This window comes from Pseudophryne corroboree (genome assembly GCF_028390025.1).
Source record: "Pseudophryne corroboree isolate aPseCor3 chromosome 3 unlocalized genomic scaffold, aPseCor3.hap2 SUPER_3_unloc_41, whole genome shotgun sequence".
Lineage (NCBI taxonomy): Eukaryota > Metazoa > Chordata > Amphibia > Anura > Myobatrachidae > Pseudophryne > Pseudophryne corroboree.
The window spans coordinates 947,952-963,325 of NW_026967532.1; the positions used below are offsets into that span (position 1 = coordinate 947,952).

Here is a 15,374-nt window from a genome sequence, read left to right on the forward strand (position 1 = left end):
AGTCTGAACTTCTGGAAGGGAGGCCAATTGTTTCTGAAAGAAAATCGATAAGGCTGAAATCTGAACCTTGATTGAGCCCAATTTTAGGCCCGCACCCACACCTGCTTGTAGAAAATGGGGAAACCTTCCTAGCTGAAACTCTTCCGTAGGAGCCTTCTTGGATTCACACCAAGACACATATTTTCTCCAAATATGGTGGTAATGTATAGACGTTACCCCTTTTCTGGCCTGAATAAGTGTGGGAATGACTTCACTGAGAATAACCTTACGTGCTAGGATTTTGCGTTCAACTGCCACGCCGTCAAACGTAGCCGCGGTAAGTCCTAATACACGCACAGAGGCCAGGGATCTCCGATGAGTAAGTCCTGAAGATCTGGATACCAAGCCCTCCTTGGCCAGTCTGGAACTATGAGGATCGCTCGGATCTTTGTTCTTCTTATGATCTTTAGAACTTTTGGAATGAGAGGAAGTGAAGGCAATACATACACCGACTGAAACACCCACGGTGTCACGAGAGCATCCACTGCAATCGCTTGAGGGTCCCTTGACATGGAACAATATCTCTGAAGCTTCTTGTTGAGACGAGAAGCCATCATGTCTACTTGAGGAGTTCCCCAATGACCTGTCACCTCTGCGAAGACTTCTTGGTGGAGGCCCCACTCTCCTGGATGGAGATCGTGTCTGCTGAGGAAGTCTGCTTCCCAGATGTCCACTCCTGGAATGAAGATTGCTGACAGAGCGCTTGTATGCTTTTCCGCCCAGCGAAAAATCCTTGTGGCTTCTGCCATCGCCGCTCTGCGTTTCGTTCCGCTCTGACGGTTTATGTACGCTACTGCTGTTACATTGTCTGACTGGATCAGTACACGTAGATCTCGAAGAAGATGTTCCACTTGTAGGAGGCCGTTGTAAATTTCCCTTAGCTCCAGAACATTTATGTGGAGACAAGTCTCCTGACTTGACCATCTTCCTTGGAAGTTTTCTCCCATGGTGACTGCCCCCCAGCCTCGGAGGCTTGCATCCGTGGTCACTAGGATCCAGTCCTGTATCCCGAACCAGTGCCTCTCTAGGAGGTGAGAGCTGTGCAGCCACCACAGGAGTGATACCCTCGTCTTGGATGACAGGATTATCTTCTGGTGCATGTGTAGATGGGACCCGGACCACTTGTTCAAGAGGTCGCGCTGGAACACTCTAGCATGTAACCTGCCAAACTGAATGGCCTCGTAGGCCACAACCCTCTTCCCCAGCAACCGAATGCATTGATGGATTGACACTCTTGGTGGTTTCAGAATTTGTTTGACCAGACTCTGAAGTTCCAGAGCCTTTTCCACAGGAAGAAAGACTCTCTGTAGTTCTGTGTCCAATATCATACCCAAAAATGACAACCGCATCGTCGGAATCAACTGTGATTTTGGCAAGTTTAGGAGCCAACCATGTTGTTGAAGAACTGTCATGGAGAGTGCAACGTTCCGGACCAACTGGTCCCTGGATCTCGCCTTTATCAGGAGATCGTTCAAGTATGGGATAATTGTGACTCCTTGCTTGCGAAGGAGAACAATCATCTCCGTCATTAATTTGGTGAAAATCCTCGGAGCCGTGGATGGACCAAACGGCAACGTTTGAAATTGGTAATGACACTCCTGAATTGCAAATCTCAGGTAAGCCTGGTGTGGAGGATAAATGGGAACATGTAAGTAGGCATCTTTTATGTCCACCGACACCATAAAATCCCCTTCCTCCAGGCTGGAGATCACTGCTCGGTGATCACTGCTCGGTGAGACATCTTGAATTTGATTCTCATTAGGTAGAAATTCAGAGATTTCATGTTATAGGATTGGTCTGACCGAGACGTCCGGCTTCGGGACCACAAACAGGCTCGAATAAAAACCTTCTCCCTGTTGTGACTGGGGAACCTTAATGATAACTTGATTTTGACACAATTTTTGTATTGCGTCACAAATTACCTCCCTGTCCGGAAGAAAAGCTGGTAAGGCCGATTTGAAAAAACGGCGAGGGGGGACATCTTGAAACTCCAGCTAGTACCCTTGGGATACTATTTGTAAAATCCAAGGGTCTAGGTTCGAACGAACCCAAAACTGACTTAAAAATTTGAGACGGGCCCCCACCAGTGCGGACTCCCGCATAGGAGCCCCGACGTCATGCGGTGGAATTGGCAGAAGCCTGGGAGGACTTCTGCTCCTGGGAGCCTGACAAGGCTGGAGATCGTTTACCTCTTCCCCTTCCTCTAGTAGCAAGGAAGGAAGAACCTCGGCCATTTCTGAATTTATTGGGCCGAAAGGATTGCATCTGATAATGGTACGTTTTCTTTTGTTGTGGAGGAACATAAGGTAAATGAATTACCCGCGGTAGCCTAGACTCCAAATCATCAAGGTCGTCTCCAAATAAGGCCTTACTTTTTATATGGTAGAGATTCCGTACTTTTCTCTGAGTCAGCATCAGCATTCCATTGGTGAATCCACAACGCACGCCTAGCTGAGACAGCCATGGCATTGGCCTTTGATCCCAAAAGACCAATAACTCTCGCAGCTTCCTTAAGGTATGCTGCAGCGTCCTTGATATAACCCAGTGTCAAGAGGATACTATCCCTATCTAGGGTATCTATATCAGATGACAAATTATCTGCCCACTTTTCGATAGCACTACTTACCCACGCAGACTCAATGACAGGTCTGAGTAGTGTACCTGTGGTCACATAAATGGACTTAAATGTAGTTTCTTGTTTACGATCCGCAGGATCCTTAAGGGATGCCGTGTCAGGTGACGGGAGAGCCACCTTTTCAGACAAATGAGACAAGGCATTGTCCACAGTGGGGGGGTGACTCCCACTTTTCCCTATCCGTCGAGGGAAACGGATAAGCTGCCATAATTCTTTTGGGAATCTGAAACTTTTTGTCAGGACCTTCCCAAACTTTTTCAAATATCGTGTTCAGTTCATGAGAGGGATGAAACGATATCTCAGGTTTTCTTTGTTTATACATACAGACCCTTTTATCAGGGACAGCCGGGTCCTCCGTGATATGTAATACATCTTTAACCACCACAATCATGTACTGAATGCTTTTTGCCAATTTTGGGTCTAACCTGGAATCGCTATACTCAACACTGGAATCAGTGTCCGTGTCGGTATCAGTGTCTGCCAACTGGGCCAACGTAGGTTTTTTTGTGACCCTGAGGGGACCGGACTTTGGAATAACATATCCCCCACAGATTTCTTCCATGCCTGGGTCTGAGACTCAGACTTATCTAGCCTCTTACTAATAAGAGGAACACATTTACCCAATCAGGAGTCGGCGGTGCCGACAGGGTCACCCACGCAGCCGTTTGTGTCCCTAATACAGCCTCCTCCAGGGAAGAGCCTTCAGCCTCAGACATGTCGACGCACGTGCACCAAACACCCTCAGACACACCGGACATAGAGGGGACAGACCCACAGTAGAGTCTGTCAGAGAGACACAGAGATTTGCCAGCTCACAACCCAGCGCCAAATCACCGGTTCTGAAACACTAAAGAATGCCCCAGACCTGCAGCGCTTTATATTAAATAGATATATATACATATATTGCACCAATATTTCTGTGCCCCCCCTCCGTTTTGCACCCTGATACTTATTCAGAAGTGTGAGGAAGGACCAGCGTCTCTGCAGCCCGTGTAGAGGAAAATGGCGCTGAGCGAGCTGTGAGGACGAAGCTCCACCCCTTAATGACGCGGTTCAGTCCCGCTTTTTTTAAATATATATTTATACTGGCGGGGGTTAGGACAGTACCTAGGCACTTATGTCCCCTTTTGCTAGTTTATTTTGAGGCTTTTCTGCTGCCCATCGCACTCCCTGCCCCCCCCCCTCCCCCCTGCACCCTGTAGTGTCGCTGTGTGTGGGAGCATGGCGCGCAGCGTGCGATCGCTGTGCGGTACCTCAGAAGCAGTCACAGAGGTCTTCTTGATCTTCTTCTTCTCACCTGTCTTCTGACTTCTGGCTCTGTAAATGGGGTGACGGCCGGCTTTGGGAACGAGCATCTAGGCGTACCTAGCGATCAGACCCTCAGGAGCTAATGGCGTCCTGTCAGCCAGAAGCAGAGCCATTGAACTCACAGAAGTAGGTCCTGCTTCTCTCACCTCAGTCCCACGATGCAGGGAGACTATTGCCAGCAGTCCTCCCTGAAAATAAAAAACCTAACATAAGTTTTTCCGGGAAACTCAGTAGAGCTCCCTGTAGTGCGTCCAGTCTCACTGGGCACAATTCTAAAACTGGAGTCTGGAGGAGGGGCATAGAGGGAGGAGCCAGTTCACACCCTTTCAAAGTCTTAAAGTGCCCATGTCTCCTGTGGATCCCGTCTATACCCCATGGTACTAATGGTGACCCCAGCATCCTCTAGGACGTATGAGAAAATAATAATAATAATAATGCTGCCACTGTATAATAATAACAGGACACCACAGGCTGCTCCTCCTGTATAATACCAGGACACTACAGGCTGCTCCTACTGTATAATAACAAGACACCACAGGCTGCTCCCCCTGTATAATAATAATCATAATAATAATAATAGGACACCAATGGCCTGTTTAATAATAGCACACCACAGGCTGCTCCTCCTGTATAATACTAACAGGACACCACAGGCTGATCCTCCCGTATTATAATAACAACAACAACAACAACAACAACAACAGGACACCACAGGCTGCTCCTCCTGTCTATTATGACAACACAGGATGCTACCCCTGTACATTATTGCAACACAGGCTGCTCCTCCTGTATACTATGACAACACAAGTTGTTACCCCTGTATATTATGACAACACAGGCTGCTCCTCCTGTATACTATGACAACACAGGATGCTACCCCTGTACAGCACAATGCCACAACACCTGTAATGTCCCGTGTATAGAATTACGGTAACGGCGGGGTCTGCGACCCCTGTATAACGGTAACGGCGGGGTCAGCGTCACCTGTATTACGGTAATACAGGCATGTCCAAACTGCTGCCCTCCAGCTGTTGTGAAACTACACATCCCAGCGTGCCCTGACACAGCTTTAGCATTCTTTGACAGCAAAACTGTGTCAGGGCATGCTGGGATATGTAGTTACACAATAGCTGGAGGGCAGCAGTTTGGACGTGCCTGCAGTAATAGGACACTAGAGTGTCAGCCACCTGTACAGGAATAATGCAGCACCAGAGGCTGCTCCAGCTGCACTATAACAAGGCACCAGAGGCTGCTCCCCCTGTAGTACAGAACCTGACACCAGAGCTGCTCAGCCTATAGAATAATAATAATAATATCATTACCTGCTGCCAGACACAGCAATGGCTGCTCTCTGCTCCTGCTGCCTTGTGGGAATGATAGAAGGAAGGCGGAGCTCAGACCAGGGGAAAATGGCCGCCGCTCCCGACGTCACTACACGGTTGGTTCTATATCGGAGGGGCTGAAGGGACCTTGTGACGTATTGAGGGAGGAGCTACGTCACCAGGGGGAGGAGCTACGGGCGAACAGGGTACCCGAAAAGTACCCTCGCGGGCTCGCTTCGCTCGCCACGCTTCGGGCACGGTGGCTCGCTCCGCTCCGCTTCGCTCACCACCTAATTACTAAAGGTAATAGTTGGTGGCGTGGATAGTAGAGGAACTATCCCGCTGGCCTAGCTCCTCCCCCTTGCGTCGTAACCCCTCCCCCTTACGGAAAAGGTCCCTTAGCCCACTTGATTCTAGCATCTACCGTCACTACACGGCCAGGGAAGCTATTGCTGCTGCCGGACTGGTCTACAAGAAGATGGCCGCCGGCCTCCTGAACTGAGGACATGTGTGTTAACATTCATTACATAGGCCTGGGCTGTGGGCGGGGTGTAGTAGGGGAGGACCCAGTAACCAGTAAGCAGCCTTTGCCAATCATGCCCTACTTCCTGCCTGTGCGTTCCACCTGACTTCCGGACTGTGCGGTCCACATGCAGGAAGTGAGTTTTCATCGACTGCTGCAGCCTCCCAGTGTCCGTTGAGATCAGGTAATGGTAGATGCTAGAATCAAGTGGGCTAAGGGACCTTTTCCGTAAGGGGGAGGAGTTACGACGCAAGGGGGAGGAGCTAGGCCAGCGGGATAGTTCCTCTACTATCCACGCCACCAATTATTACCTTTAGTAATTAGGTGGCGAGCGAAGCGAGCCCGCGAGGGTACTTTTCGGGTACCCTGTTTGCCCGTAGCTCCTCCCCCTGGTGACGTAGCTCCTCCCCTCAATACGTCACAAGGTCCCTTCAGCCCCTCCGATATAGAACCAACCATCAGGTAATGGCGTCTTACTATACAGGGGGAGCAGCCTGTGGTGTCCTGTTATTATTACTATACAGGGGGAGCAGCCTATGGTGTCCTGATATTATTATTATTATTATTATTATTATTATTATACAGGAGGAGCAGCCTGTGGTGTCCTGTTATTATTATACAGGATGAGCAGCCTGTGGTGTCCTATTTTTATTATTATTATTATTATTATTATTATACAGTGGGAGCAGCCTGTGGTGTCCTTTTATTATTATTATACTGGAGGAGCAACCTGTGGTGTCCTGTTAATAAAGACATATGTTATTATGTTTATGCTGGGGTGCAGCCTTTAATGTCGTTGTTATTATTATTATTCATTTTATTATATGAAATTGTAGGGATTGAAAATATTGCTCAAATTCTCGGATATATTAAAGCAGAGACCGTAATATCCCTGGCATGTGTAACAGATGATAATTGAAGCAGTATGAAGCAAATGTATATCACACTCCTGGAAGTGTCACAGTGACATCATTTAGATCTATAGTAATAAAGGTACATGACTGGGGAGGTAAGGGGATCTGGGAGTGTCACAGTGATGTCACTTATATCTATAGTAATAATACAGGGACATGACTGGGGAGGTGAGGGGATCTGGGAGTGTCACAGTGATGTCACTTATATCTATAGTAATAATACAGGGACATGACTGGGGAGGTGAGGGGATCTGGGAGCGTCACAGTGACATCACATATCTATAGTAATACAGGGACATGACTGGGGAGGTGAGGGGGACCTGGGAGTGTCACAGTGACAAGAGAAAGAAAGTAGACTTCTTTGTGGGCGCACTCTTGTGAAGAAATAATTAGATATTCTCAAAGAGTAAAACATAACTTTTATTACAAATGATTAAGAAATTATTCAATCTCCTGAGAACAAATAATGTCTCCTGCCGCCTTTCCCCTGCCTGTCTCCTGCCGCCTTTCCCCTGCCTGTCTCCTGCCACCCCCACCCTGCTCCCCACCTGCCTGTCTCCTGCCGCCTTTTCCCTGCCTGTCGTCTGCCGCCTTTTCCCTGCCTGTCGCCTTTTCCCTGTCTCCTGCTCCCCCTGGCCGGTCTCCTGCCGCCTTTCCCCTGTCTCCTGCCACCCCCTCCCTGTCTCCTGCCACCTCCTTGCCTGTCTCCTGCAACCTTTCCCCTGCCTGTCTCCTGCCACCTTTCCCCTGCCTGTCTCCTGCCGCCTTTCCCCTGCCTGTCTCCTGCAACCTTTCCCCTGCCTGTCTCCTGCAACCTTTCCCTTGCCTGTCTCCTGCCACCTTTCCCTTGCCTGTCTCCTGCAACCTTTCCCCTGCCTGTCTCCTGCCGCCTTTCCACTGCCTGTCTTCTGCCACCTTCTTGCCTGTCTTCTGCCACCTTTGCTACACCATCGGCTGGATGTGTGAATCCTGAGGTCACGGAGACTGTACGCCGCATCTCCATGAATGAGGCAATTAAATTTCCCTCAGGAGACCCTGTCCCTTCACAACCAATTCTCACCCTTACACCACTTCATGGCTGCAGCCATACTCGTCTGACAACTCAGGACACATAGAGCACATGCTCCGTACGGGTTTTGCACATGAGCGGTGTACCGAACATCAGTTCATTGTGACTCCACCCACAATAGCGCTACATTCTAGATAAGTCCCATTATGCAGTACAGCCTTATGGGGCTGGGTCACAGGAACCTTGGAGACACTGACCAGGACTCTGTGGCTGTGAGCAAATAGGAGACTTAATGACCACTCTATTTTATATTTACTATGTTACATGTGCAATATGTTTTATGTATTATATTTATTCCAAGTAACTCCAGCTGTGGGGAACGGAGTCTTTATTACACATCACACGTTCTGTATTCTCTCTGATTCACAAAGGATGGACAAGGACAGGAGTCACAGGACTGAAAAGATAATAAATATCACCCTGGAGATCATCTACCTACTGACTGGGGAGGTGAGTGGATCGGGGAGCGTCTCAGTGACCTTATATCTATAGTAATAATACAGGGACATGACTGGGGAGGTGAGTGGATCTGGGAGCGTCACAGTGACCTTATATCTATAGTAATAATACAGGGAAATGACTGGGGAGATGAGTGGATCTGAGAGCATCAAAGTGATCTTATATCTATAGTAATAATACAGGGACATGACTGGGGAGGGGAGGGGATCTGGGAGCATCACTGTGACCTTATATCTATAGTAATTATACAGGGACATGACTGGGGAGGTGAGGGGATCTGGGAGCATCACTGTGACATCACTTATATCTATAGTAATAATACAGGGACATGATTGGAGAGGTAAGGGGATCTGGGAGTGTCACAGTGACATAACTTATATCTATAGTAATAATACAGGGACATGACTGGGGAGGTGATGGGATCTGGGAGCTTCACCGTGAAATCGCTTATATCTATAGTAATAATACAGGGACATGACTGGGGAGGGGATCTGGAAGCGGCACAGTGACGTCAATTATATCTATATCAATAATACAGGGACGTGACTGGGGAGTTGAAGGAGTCTGGAAAAGTCACAGTGACGTCACTTATATCTATAGTAATAATACAGGGACATGACTGTGGAGGTGAGGAGATCTTGGAGCGTCACTGTTATGTCATTTATATCTATAGTAATAATACAGGGACATGACTGGGGAGGTGAGGGGATCTGGGAGTGTATATATTGATATTTGATGTCTCCACCATTACACAGGATTACACAATAGTGAAGAAGACATCCAATGAGTGTGAGATAACCAGCAGCCATCCCTGTGTATCTGGAGGACTGAGTAGAACCCAGAGCCCCATCACGGTGCCTCCACCTCACTCACTGACACATGAAAGACACAATGACCAGAAGATCCTGAAACTCACCAACAAAATCATTCAGTTGCTGACTGGAGAGGTGACTGCTGGGAATGGGACATTATACAGTAACACCAGGGGATGTGTCTGGGTGATGACTGGAGAGGTGACTGCTGGGAATGGGGCATTATACAGTAACACCGTGGGATGTGTCTGGGTGATGACTGAAGAGGTGACTGCTGGGAATGGGGTATTATACAGTAACACCAGGGGATGTGTCTGGATGATGACTGGAGAGGTGACTGCTGGGAATGGGACATTATACAGTAACACAAGGGGTTGTGTCTGGGTGATGACTGGAGAGGTGACTGCTGGGAATGGGGCATTATACAGTAACACCAGGGGAAGTGTCTGGGTGATGACTGTATCACTGTGTGTGTCAGGTTCCTATAAGGTGTCAGGATGTCACTGTCTATGTCTCCATACAGGAGGGGGAGTATATAGAGGAACACAGGGGTCTGTACAAGGACGTGATGATGGAGAATCACCGGCCCCTCACATCACTGGGTAAGAGGAGACTGTCATGTATTGTACAGGGGAGAGCAGGTATGGGGGCCCCTATATACACACATCATCTGATAATCACATATATACACTGTACTCAGTCACTGTGTGTCTCCTACAGATGGACCCAGTAACAGAGATACCCCAGAGAGATGTCCCCGTCCTCTGTATTCCCAGGATTGTACAGAGGAGAATCACAGGACCCCACAGGAGGATCAGGTAGGTGGGATTTAGGGTCTCACCAATATACCAAAGTGACTGTCACTATATAATGTGTAGAGCAGCTGTGTGTGTCAATAAATTTGTATTGTTTAATCTATTACTGAAATCAACAATTATTACAGTCTTCTTTTATTGATGGTTTACATAGGGTGAAGCCCAAATAAATAATGTTAAAGTCAAAGCTACAGAGGGAGAAGAAGAGACGTATGTGACTGATATAAAGGCAGAAGATACAGAGGGAGAAGAAGAGACGTATGTGACTGATATAAAGGCAGAAGATATAGAGGGAGAAGAAGAGACGTATGTGACTGATATGAAGGGAGAAGATATAGAGGGAGAAGAAGATACGTATGTGACTGATATAAAGGCAGAAGATATAGAGGGAGAAGAAGAGACGTATGTGACTGATATAAAGGCAGAAGATACAGAGGGAGAAGAAGAGATGTATGTTACTGATATAAAGGCAGAAGATATAGAGGGAGAAGAAGATATGTATGTGACTGATATAAAGGCAGAAGATATAGAGGGAGAAGAAGAGACGTATGTGATTGATATAAAGGCAGAAGATATAGAGGGAGAAGAAGAGATGTATGTTACTGATATAAAGGCAGAAGATATAGAGGGAGAAGAAGAGACTTATGTGACTGATATAAAGGCAGAAGATATAGAGGGAGAAGAAGAGACGTATGTGACTGATATAAAGGCAGAAGATACAGAGGGAGAAGAAGAGATGTATGTGACTGATATAAAGGCAGAAGATATAGAGGGAGAAGAAGAGATGTATGTTACTGATATAAAGGCAGAAGATATAGAGGGAGAAGAAGAGACGTATGTGACTGATATGAAGGGAGAAGATATAGAGGGAGAAGAAGAGACGTATGTGACTGATATAAAGGCATAAATTATAGAGGGAGAAGAAGAGATGTATGTTACTGATATAAAGGCAGAAGATATAGAGGGAGAAGAAGAGACGTATGTGAGGGGTGATCAGCAGTGTAAGGAGGAGGAGATCCCTACAGATATCAGCACAGGTGAGTAATAAACACTTATTACAGAAAAGAGTCACATATTCTCCTTTCTCAGTCCCTACAGCAATCTCTTATACTACACCCTCCTCTGTCAGTACAAATTAGGGAACTTTATTTGCCCAGTGTGGATTCAGGAGCCATCAGCCCCTATAATACTCCTGCTCTCCCCCTCACATCATGTCACTGTGTTACCAGCCCAGAGATCTGACCAGTCTCCTCCCCACACTCTCTGGTGTATCTCATACATCAGGAGACATCAGCCCCTATTATACTCCTGCTCTCCCCCCTCACATCATGTCACTGTGTGTCACCAGCCCAGAGATCTGCCCAGTCTCCTCCCCACACTGTCTGGTGTATCTCATACATCAGTAGCCATCAGCCCCTATTATACTCCTGCTCTCCCCCTCACATCATGTCACTGTGTGTTACCAGCCCAGAGATCTGACCAGTCTCCTCCCCACACTCTCTGGTGTATCTCATACATCAGGATCCATCAGCCCCTATTATATGCCTGCTCTCCCCCTCACATCATGTCACTGTGTGTTACCAGCCCAGAGATCTGACCAGTCTCCTCCCCACACTCTCTAGTGTATCTCATACATCAGGAGCCATCAGCACCTATTATACTCCTGCTCCTCCCTCACATCATGTCACTGTGTGTTACCATCCCAGAGATCTGACCAGTCTCCTCCCCACACTCTCTGGTGTATCTCATACATCAGGAGCCATCAGCCCCTATTATATGCCTGCTCCCCCCCTCACATCATGTCACTATGTGTTACCAGACCATAGTTCTGACCAGTCTCCTCCCCACACTCTCTAGTGTATCTCATACATCAGGAGCCATCAGCACCTATTATTCTCCTGCTCCTCCCTCACATCATGTCACTGTGTGTTACCAGCCCAGATATCTGACCGGTCTCCTCCCCACACTCTCTGGTGTATCTCATACATCAGGAGCCATCATCTCCTATTATACTCCTGCTCTCCCACTCACATCATGTCACTGTGTGTTACCAGCCCAGAGATCTGACCAGTCTCCTCCCCACACTCTCTGGTGTATCTCATACATCAGGAGCCATCAGCCCCTATTATACTCCTGCTCTACCCCTCACATCATGTTACTGTGTGTTACCAGCCCACAGATCTGACCAGTCTCCTCCCCACACTCTCTGGTGTATCTCATACATCAGGAGCCATCAGCCCCTATTATACTCCTGCTCTCCCCCTCACATCATGTCACTGTGTGTTACCAGCCCAGACACCTGACCAGTCTCCTCCCCACACTCTCTGGTGTATCTCATACATCAGGAGCCATCAGCCCCTATTATACTTCTGCTCTCCCCTCACATCATGTCACTGTGTGTTACCAGCCCAGAGATCTGACCAGTCTCTTCCCCACACTCTCTGGTGTATCTCATACATCAGGAGCCATCAGCCCCTATTATATTCCTGCTTTCCCCCTCACATCATGTCACTGTGTGTTACCAGCCCAGAGATCTGACCAGTCTCCTCCCCACACTCTCTGGTGTATCTCATACATCAGCAGCCATCAGCCCCTATTATATTCCTGCTTTCCCCTTCACATCATGTCACTGTGTGTTACCAGCCCAGAGATCTGACCAGTCTCCTCCCCACACTCTCTGGTGTATCTCATACATTAGGAGCCATCAGCCCCTATTATACTCCTGCTTTCCCCCTCACATCATGTCACTGTGTGTTACCAGCCCTGAGATATGACCAGTCTCCTCCCACTCTCTCTGGTGTATCTCATACATCAGGAGCTATCAGCCCCTATTATACTCCTGCTCTCCCCCTCACATCATGTCACTGTGTATTACCAGCCCAGAGATCTGACCAGTCTTCTCCCCACTCTCTCTGGTGTATCTCATACATCAGGAGCCATCAGCTCCTATTATACTCCTGCTCTCCCCTCACATCATGTCACTGTGTGTTACCATCCCAGAGATCTGACCAGTCTCCTCCCCACACTCTCTGGTGTATATCATACATCAGGAGCCATCAGCCCCTATTATACTCCTGCCTCCCCCTCACATCATGTCACTGTGTGTTACCAGCCCAGAGACCTGACCAGTCTCCTCCCCACACTCTCTGGTGTATCTCATACATCAGGAGCCATCAGCCCCTATTATACTTCTGCTCTCCCCTCACATCATGTCACTGTGTGTTACCAGCCCAGATATCTGACCAGTCTCTTCCCCACACTCTCTGGTGTATCTCATACCTCACGAGCCATCAGCCCCTATTATATTCCTGCTCCCCCCCTCACATCATGTCACTATGTGTTACCAGCCCAGAGTTCTGACCAGTCTCCTCCCCACACTCTCTCATGTCAGCTTCCCTATAGGTCTGTCCCCTATAGATCCCGTGTGTAAGGGGGTCTGTGTGTGTGCGGGTGTACACTTGTGTAACATGTCAGAAAGGGGGGAGGAGTCCTCTCCGGAGGAACCTATAATGGATGCACCTGAGGGGGGTGTAATGGCTCTTCCATCACAGAGGGAGCCTGAGTGGGTGAGAAAGTTGCAATGTAATATTTCCATGTTGGCACTATGTTCTCAGACTCAGAGAAACAGACTGTGTATTGGAGACAGTCTGTGGCGGATGCTTTATTTACTGATGCCTTCGGGGCCTCTACGAGGGTCCCCTCCGATTCCCAGAAAAGGTCCCTTTCACAAATTATGAAGGGGGACACTGACACTGATTCTGACACGGACGCTGACACTGGGGACTTGAGAGGGGTAGACCCCAAATTAGCCAGAAGCATACAATGTGTGATTGTTGCTATAACAGAGGTGTTGGAATTTCCTGACTGTACCCACACCTGAGGAAAAGGATTATTTTAGAATAAATAAGTAACAAGAGATGACTTTTCCTCCGTCTAAGGATCTGAACAATTTCTTGGAGGGCGCCTGGGCTAACCCTGAGAAGAAATGTTACTATTCCTAAGAGGTTACGGGTTGCGTACCCTTTTCCTGAGGACGACAGACGTAAGTGGGAGACGTCCCCAGTGGTAGACACCTCAGTTTCTAGACTGTCTAAGTAAATGACTTTGCCTGCTCCAGGGTCAGCTTCATTAAAAGATCTGGCTGACCGAAAGTTAGAGACCACTCTTAAATCGATTTATACCGCTAATGGTACATTGCTCAGGCCCGCCATCGCAGGGGCGTGGGTGGGTAACGCGGTAGAAAAATGGGCACACAATTGAATGGTTAACATTGATACTGTGGATAGGGACGAGGTACTCATTACCCTCGGCCACATCAAGGATGCGGCTGGTTATTTGGTAGAAGCCATGAAGGATGTGGGGCTGCTCGGTTCCAGAGCCACAGCTATGGCCATTTCAGGTCGCAGGGCTTTATGGGTCCACCACTGGAATGCTGATGCGGAATCAAAAAGGAATGTTGAGACTCTCCCTTATAACGGGGAAGCCTTTTTTGGAGACAAGTTAGATGCTATGATTTCCACTACTACTACAGGAAAATCTGCATTTTTGCCTTCCGCATACGTCCCCCCTATGAAGCCGTATCATTCTCACACCATGCAGTGCTTTCGGCCCAACAAGTACAGAAAAACAAAAGGTAACCCCTTCTTTGCTGGAAGGGGTCGAGGTAGAGGCAGGAGGCCTGCTACCCCTGCTAGTTCCCAGGAATAAAAACCAGCAGCTGCCGCTGCAAAATCCCCAGCATGACAGGTACAGGTTGGAATTTCAAGATCTCCCCCCCTGCCGATTTTTCAAATCAGCCTTACCAGCTTCTGTCCCAGTCAGGACAAAAGTGTTGACCGCAATACAAAAATTATGTCACGACAAGGTAATTTCTTTGGTTCCGGAAGTACAAAGAGGAAAAGGGTTTTATTCCAGCCTCTTTGTGGTACCGAAGCAGGATGGCTCGGTAAGACCAATTCTGAACCTAAAGTCCCTGAATATGTACTTAAAACGATTCAAGTTCAAGATGGAATCCCTCAGAGCGATGATCTCCAGCTTGGAGGGAGGAGAGTTTCTGGTGTCGGTGGACATCAAGGATGCTTACCTGCATGTTCCCATTTATCCTCCGCATCAACCATATCTGAGGTTTGCAGTGCAGGACTGCCATTACCAGTTCCAGACATTACCCTTCGGGCTCTCCACGGCCTCGAGGGTGTTCACCAAAGTGATGGCAGAAATGATGGTACTCCTTCGCAGGAGGGGTGTCAAGATAATTCCTAACCTGGACGATCTCCTTATAAAAGCAAAATCCAGGGAGAAGTTAATACAGGACATTGCTCTGTCCCTTTCGATGCTTCAACAACACGGATGGATTTTAAACCTTCCGAAATCCCAATTGGAACCGACAAGGAGGTTATTATTTTTGTGAATGATACTGGACATAGAAGTACAGAGAGTTTTTCTTCTTGTGGAAAAAGCTCAGGAGATACAGGCGATGGT

At 48.0% G+C, this 15,374-nt stretch overlaps 1 long non-coding RNA gene across 1 annotated transcript in view; it reads left to right on the plus strand.

Moving 5' to 3' along the window:
* LOC134984235 (uncharacterized) overlaps window positions 1–9,897 on the plus strand; it is a 379,662-nt gene extending 369,765 nt beyond the window's left edge. Inside the window, exons 2-3 of the long non-coding RNA XR_010191721.1 lie at window positions 9,605–9,683; window positions 9,802–9,897. This is a non-coding gene — a long non-coding RNA (uncharacterized LOC134984235). The remainder of the gene's footprint in view (window positions 1–9,604; window positions 9,684–9,801) is intronic.
* The last annotated feature ends 5,477 nt before the right edge of the window (window positions 9,898–15,374 follow it).